The sequence below is a fragment of the Myotis brandtii genome, unplaced genomic scaffold (genome assembly GCF_000412655.1).
Source record: "Myotis brandtii unplaced genomic scaffold, ASM41265v1 scaffold810, whole genome shotgun sequence".
Taxonomy (NCBI): Eukaryota; Metazoa; Chordata; class Mammalia; order Chiroptera; family Vespertilionidae; genus Myotis; species Myotis brandtii.
This window is the reverse complement of record NW_005371274.1, coordinates 76,801-83,459: the sequence shown is the minus strand read 5'-3', so window position 1 is coordinate 83,459 and position 6,659 is coordinate 76,801.

Sequence of the window (6,659 nt, the reverse complement as noted above, 5' to 3'; positions counted from 1 at the left end):
GAAGAGGTCGGGGAGGAGGAAGGAAGCATTTACAAACTACTCTGGTTCCCTCTTTATCAGGATGGAGAATCCCCTTTGAAAATCACTGACCTAGACAATTCTCAGAGGTGCCTTCTGGGTGCATCTTACTTAACTCATTAGCAGCATTTGTCACAAGCAATCACTCTCTCTTCCTTGATCTGCTTTCCTCACGTGCCTTCCAGGGCATCACCCTCTCTTCGTTTGCCCCGACCTCCTTGCCCGATCACTCCTGAGGTGCTCTGCTATTTCCTTCTGTCGTCCTAACCTCTTGATGTTGACTGCCAAATGGTTCAATGCTTTGTCCTCTTCTCTATCTCTACTCACTCTGTTGCTGATCTCATTCAGTCCCTTGGCTTTAAATGCCAACTCTATGCTTTCAACATCCATCTCTCTCCTCACCTCCAGACTTATCTCCAACAGCTTACACTGTGTTAGTTTCCTATGGCTGTTGTAATAAATTTTCACAAATTTAATGGCTCAACACAGTGATTTCCAACCTTTTTCATCTCATGGCACACACACTAATTGCTAAAATTCTGCGGCACAGCGAAATATGTATTTTTTGCCAATCTGACACAAAAAATAGGTATAATTTTGATTCATTCAAATCAGATGGCTATTGTTGTGTTAGTTGTCATTGTTTTTTATTTTTACTTTTATTTGACAATCTAAGGTAAAAGAGGTCAGTGCCCCTGACTAAATAGTCAGGTATTAAATGTTTCAAAAATTCTTGTGGCACACCAGTGTGCCTCTTGTGGCACGCACAGCAGCTGAAAATCGCTGGCTTAAGGCAATGCAAATTTATTACCTTAAAGTCCTGCAGGTCAGAAATGGGTCTCACTGCTAAAAGCAGATGTTGGCAGGGCTGTGTTTCTTTCCTGAGAGCCTAGGAGAGGATTCCTTTCTTTGCCATGCCTCTCTTCTAGAGGCCACCTGCATTCCTGGGCTCATGGCCCCCTCCTCTATCTCCAAAGCCGGCAATGCTGTATCCCTCTGACAATTCTCCCAGAGTTGTATTTCCCTCTGGCCAGTGCTGGAAAGATTCTTCCCTTTTAAGGATGCAGGTGGTTTATATGGGGCCCACCCAGATAATCCAGGGTAATCTCTCCATCTCAAGGTCCCTAATTTAATCACATCTGCAAATCCCTCTTGCTGCCTATTCATGGGTTCTGGGAATTTGGGGGCCATAATTCTACTTACCATACTCTGCATCTCCAAAGGGATGTCTCACAGACACCTCATCCCTGGTATGTCCAAAGTTAACTCCAATTCTCCCCTCCACCCTGATCTCCTCCACCCACAGCTTTCCACATTTCAGTTGATAGCAACTTCATCTTCCTAGTTGTTCAGGCCCCAGACTGTAGATCATCTTTGACTCCCCTCTCTCTCATATTCCCCATCAAAGTCACAAAGAGACAGACTTGGTCTTCAAAATAGATTGCGAATCGGACAATTTCTCATCATCTCCACTGCTACTGGTCTAAGCCACCACCATCTAGAGTAGAATTTCTGCTGTCCCTTCCTAATTGGTCTTCCAGTTTCCCCTCTACAGTCTGTTTACAGAACAGCCAGCATGACCCTTTAAAAAATTAAGTCAAATGATAATGCTTTTCTGATCAAAACGCTGCAATGTCTCCCGAGCTCATTTGGAATAAAAGCCAAAGACCTCTATGGTCTCTACTCTCCAGCCAAATTGCCTTTCTGACCTCATCTCCTGCTACATGTCCCCTTGCTCTCTCCACTCTAGCCACACTGGCCACACACGGTCCCTCTAACAGTCCAGGCGGACCTCACTTTAGGACTTGGCTCTCCTCGTTCTGTCTGCATGGAATACTCTTCCCCAACACCCTTGGCTCATGTCCTCATCCCTTGTGTTAGCTTTCTATTATTGCCGTGAGCAATTACTACAGATTCAAGGACTTGAAACAACAGCCATGTTATCTCACAGCTCTGTTGATCGGAAGTCTAGGTACAGCATAGCTTAGCTGGTCCATGGCTCAGAGTCTAAAAGGCCAAAATCAAGGTGTCAGTAGGCCTGCATTCCTGTTTGGAGGTTCTGGGGATAAATCTGCTTCCAGGCTCATTAGGTTGTTGGCTAGATTCAGTTTCTTGCAGGACAAGTCCTGTTTCCTTGCTGGCTATCAGTCAGAGGTTGGTCTTTGCTTTCTTCCCATGCTTTCCTCATGTCCCACCCACCCACTTCAGTATTGGTAGGTTGAGCCTCTCCCGTATTTTGAATCACTCCAACGTCAGCCACATCTCTCTGACTCAAACCACTACCCTACTTTTAAGGGTTCACTGATTAGATTGGCCCACCAGGATAATTCACGATGATCCCCATATTTTAAGGTCTATAACTTTAATTAAAGCTGTAAAGTCCCTTTCACCATAGAATTTGATTTACAGGTTCAGGGATTAGGGCATGGGCATCTTCAGGGGCCTTTCTACCCACCTCACCTACTTCCCTGACCATGGTATTTCCTCTGCAACCCAGCTCTCCACTCCCCACCCACCTTTCACTCCCCTTTTCCTGATCGACTTTTCCATTTTTCTAATAGCTCTTACCATCTTATAATAAAACCATATAACTAATGTTTATTATTGTTTGTCTTCTCCTGAGAGAAAATAACTCCATTACATTCAAGGAGCTTTGTTCACTGATAATCCAATGACTACCCAGTAGACACTCAAAGAGTATTTCTTGAATAAACAGATAAACTTAACCTATCCTAGAACATTCTCTAAACCTGTTTCCACATATTTTTTTTTTTAGTTTCAACAGTTTGAAAACACTAATTTAAACAGATTCCTGATTGATGATGAGGAATATGGGTAAATACCAAAGACCTGATATTTTAATATGCCCCATAGCTAAGATCAATAGTATCTATTGATCATAATTCCCCTTAATAAAGACTCAGAGTAATGCATGCTGGAAAAAATGTTTATTATTTCTACAAAAATGAGAACAATTTATTTTTATGTTATTATCCAGATATACAAGTAAAATAAATTGAGTTGTTGAGTTGATCTGGTGTCAAAATGTACAGAAAAATAAATGGAATAAACTGTCATACAAGCTTTTAAAAAATCTCTACAAATGCCTGTGGAGCGGGAAAACTATCCATACTGGTTTGAGGAAATACCAGGAGAAGAAACAGAGATTAGCTGAGGTTTAAGATTACTGATTGCCATCAGTCACTTTAGGGCTGGATAGAGGATGACAACATTATAAAGAAAAATAATAAAATAATTTTGGAGCCAAAGGCAGTTTAGAAATCAAATCCCAACATTATACAGAAAGAAACTGAGGCTCAGAGAGGGTAAGTGACTTGTCTAATATCACACAGCTAGTCAGAAAAAAACAACTGTTACTTAAGGATCGTGACAAAAATCTGTATTTACAGATGTGGACTTGTTGCCAGCAGGAAGGCAAAAATGAAGAAAAGCATATTTTAAGGGAAAAATAAATAAGGCATATTTTGAATAGGGTTCTCACAGAAACTAGCAGGAACTGATGCGGAATAGTTTCTAAATCACCACCTTCTGCCTTCTGAATACCTACAACAGGAATGCAAAGGCGCACAATAATTCGGATCTCTATTTAAAACAAGAGCTTGTTTATTTGGTATTTAAGGCAATCTTTCATTCACTTTTGATAACTCTTCATTATGGAAAAAAACGAGATTGGTTTATGCAGGCAACACACACGGAATGATTTACTCAATGGGAGAGCATCAATGTTAGGCAGAGGGAGAAAATAAGTCTATTTTTGGAGTCACCAATCAACTTTCCTCACCATGGTTACCGGCTGTGTTTCATAACTTTCCAGAATCACAGATGATTCAAAATGACCTTGGTAATAATTTAGACCAAACCTCATATTTTATACATGGGGAAACTAAAGCTGAGAGAGGTGGGAAACATTGTCTGACACAACAGCCTTTTAATGACACATCACGACAGAACCCAAGTCCCCTCTACGCCTATGGAAAAATCATTACCTCAGAAAAAAAGGTACCCTGAATTTCTCTCTGGGATTTATTCATTTGTCAACTGTATGAAATTGTTTTGGCAGTTAAAATCTCCGTATGTCTCTACATGATTGGGAAAAACCTTTTGAAAACTACATTTTGATACTGCTAACTTCAATACAACTTGGAAATATAGATGTGTTCAATACCGGCTCATACGTTTCTTAGGTTTTAACCTGTTTCCTACCAGGCGAAGAGGCCCGCCTGAAGGAGAACAGATGAACCGTGGGCACGTGCAGGCCTCTATGAAGTTTGTTATCCCAGACATTTAATAGTCATACTCTTTGATCTCTCTTTCTTCCACTTTCATGTAGATATATATGTATGTGCATATGCACACATACACATATATGTGCATATTTGGAAAGATCTAACTTGGATATTTGGTAGGGGTAGATCAGACTAAAAATTAAAGCCCTAAAAATTTTCACGCCACATACTATATGTTGAATTCACTTTTAAAATGACCCTTAGTCAGTAAGAACAGATTCTCAACACTTCACAGAGAAATCCTGTATTGATTCATCCAGCATCTATAATAATAAAAGTGTAATATGCTAATTGGACTGGACAAAGCTGGGCTGCGAGGGAAGCCTGGGTCCCAGGTGCCTGCCAGTCCCGGGTGCCAGAGGGAAGCTGGTGCCGGCAGGTGGGGGAAGGAAGGCCTACTCTTGCACGAATTTCGTGCATCGGGCTTCTAGTTTATTATAAGTGCGTACTCCATGCCAGGGGCTGTGTTATGAAATGGGGTACCAAAAGATCACACCCCTGCCCTTGCTGAATTCACAGTCTAGCAGAGACGGCAATGAATGGACACTTGTCATAGCAATGGTCAGTGCAATCACAGTGGCTGGTTAATGGAACAATGGGGACAGAATGGAGGGAGATGACCAAATTCCACGGAGGTGACAAAAGACTATTTGGAAAGAGAAGAAAATTATTAACAGGGCTTCTTAAGGGAAGAGAAGGATTTTTCCAGGCAAAGAAGATAAAGAATGTGTTTTAGATGGAGGACCCAGCATGTACAAAAGCAGAGACAAATGTGGAATGGCTTAGTCAGGCGGCTGACAGCACGCCAGCTCCACCTCCTCCACACCTGTATCCCTGCAGCCAATGCCAGGTGGTCTCACTTTATGCCCAACACCTACCTCAGGGGACCTTCACTGCCACCAGGCAATCGCACTTCAGGTCCTTGTGCTACTTACCCTCCCACTCACCTAAACCACTCTTTCATGCCTTTATCTTCCTATAAAGCCTCCAGCATTTCCTCCCCAGTCCCCAGCCAAGAAGTGAATAAACTGCGATGTAGGGAAGTGACAGGTGACAGAGTGGAGAAAAGGTAGGGCCAGGTCAGAAGGCTCTAGATGACAGCCTGGAGATTTGAACTTTATCCTCAGGCACAGAGGACCATGGAGACCAGAGAGGACTCTGGCAGAAGGACTGTAAAGGGCAAGACTGACGGGAGTGAGGTCCATCGAGGAAATTAACATGAATGAGAATTAACTGAAGTCAGTGGCCATGAGGGAGACAAGATAATTTTAAGAAAATAAAATCAAAGGCCTATTTTATCATTGAATGGTGAGGAGATATAGGAGAGGATTCCAATTTCTTAGCAGCATAATTATATTTAATTTTAATCTGCTAGTTTGAAAGTTTACTGCCTCCAAAAAATTGTAATTAAAAATTTTAATATACATAAAATTGTATTATCTGCTTCTAGGAACATCTTTGTAATAATAACAAAACAATTAACCTTCGAACTGAGCTAAGACCTATGATTTTTGAGAAAATCAAATCATCAATCTGTCATTAGCATTGGAAGCTCCTGAGAATAAACAGCCCCTTCATCAAGATGGCAAGTCACTCAACTTTTTAGGACAAATTAGGACCCCAAAGTAAATGTGTAGGGATAGTAAGAAGTAAATTTACAAACTTCTCTGAAGAAAAAACAAAGCATCAAAGTTTATAACATTTTTTCCATGATCTTTTACTAAAAGGATGAAGGAAACAGAAGGATCCCTTGAATAAAGAGATACCAACTTTGTATTTTACTCATCACTTCAACTATCCTTCCTGTATCAGATGACACCTGGGTTTAAATGGAAAGGCCAGTTTTTCTTCTTAGGTTTGCCCCCTCTGATAGCCACCTCCACCGCATCTCCAGGAACCCAGCAACTCATAAAGCAGGTGGATTCATATCATAAAGGCTCCAGAAGGTGCTTCCCAGGTTGCTACAAAACCCACACAAGAGCTTTACCTCTGAGTCACAGCAAAAGTGTACAGAGCTCGTAACAGTGACTCTCAGTCCTATTTGCACACTGGTGTCAATTGGGGAGTTAAAAAAATATGCACACACACACACAGATACATACTTGTATATATTATGTCTGGGCCCCACCCTAGATCAATTAAGTCAGAAACACTAGGGATGGTTCTCAATAATATATTACTGATAGTTCTTGCTAAAGAGCAACCAGGGTTGAAAACTATTAGCTAGACCCTTGCTTCCCTAAGTGTGATCTGTGGACCAGCAGCATCTTGTGGGAACTCATAGAAATGCAGAATCTCAGGCCCCCCCCCCGCCTCAGCCCCCCCACACACCAG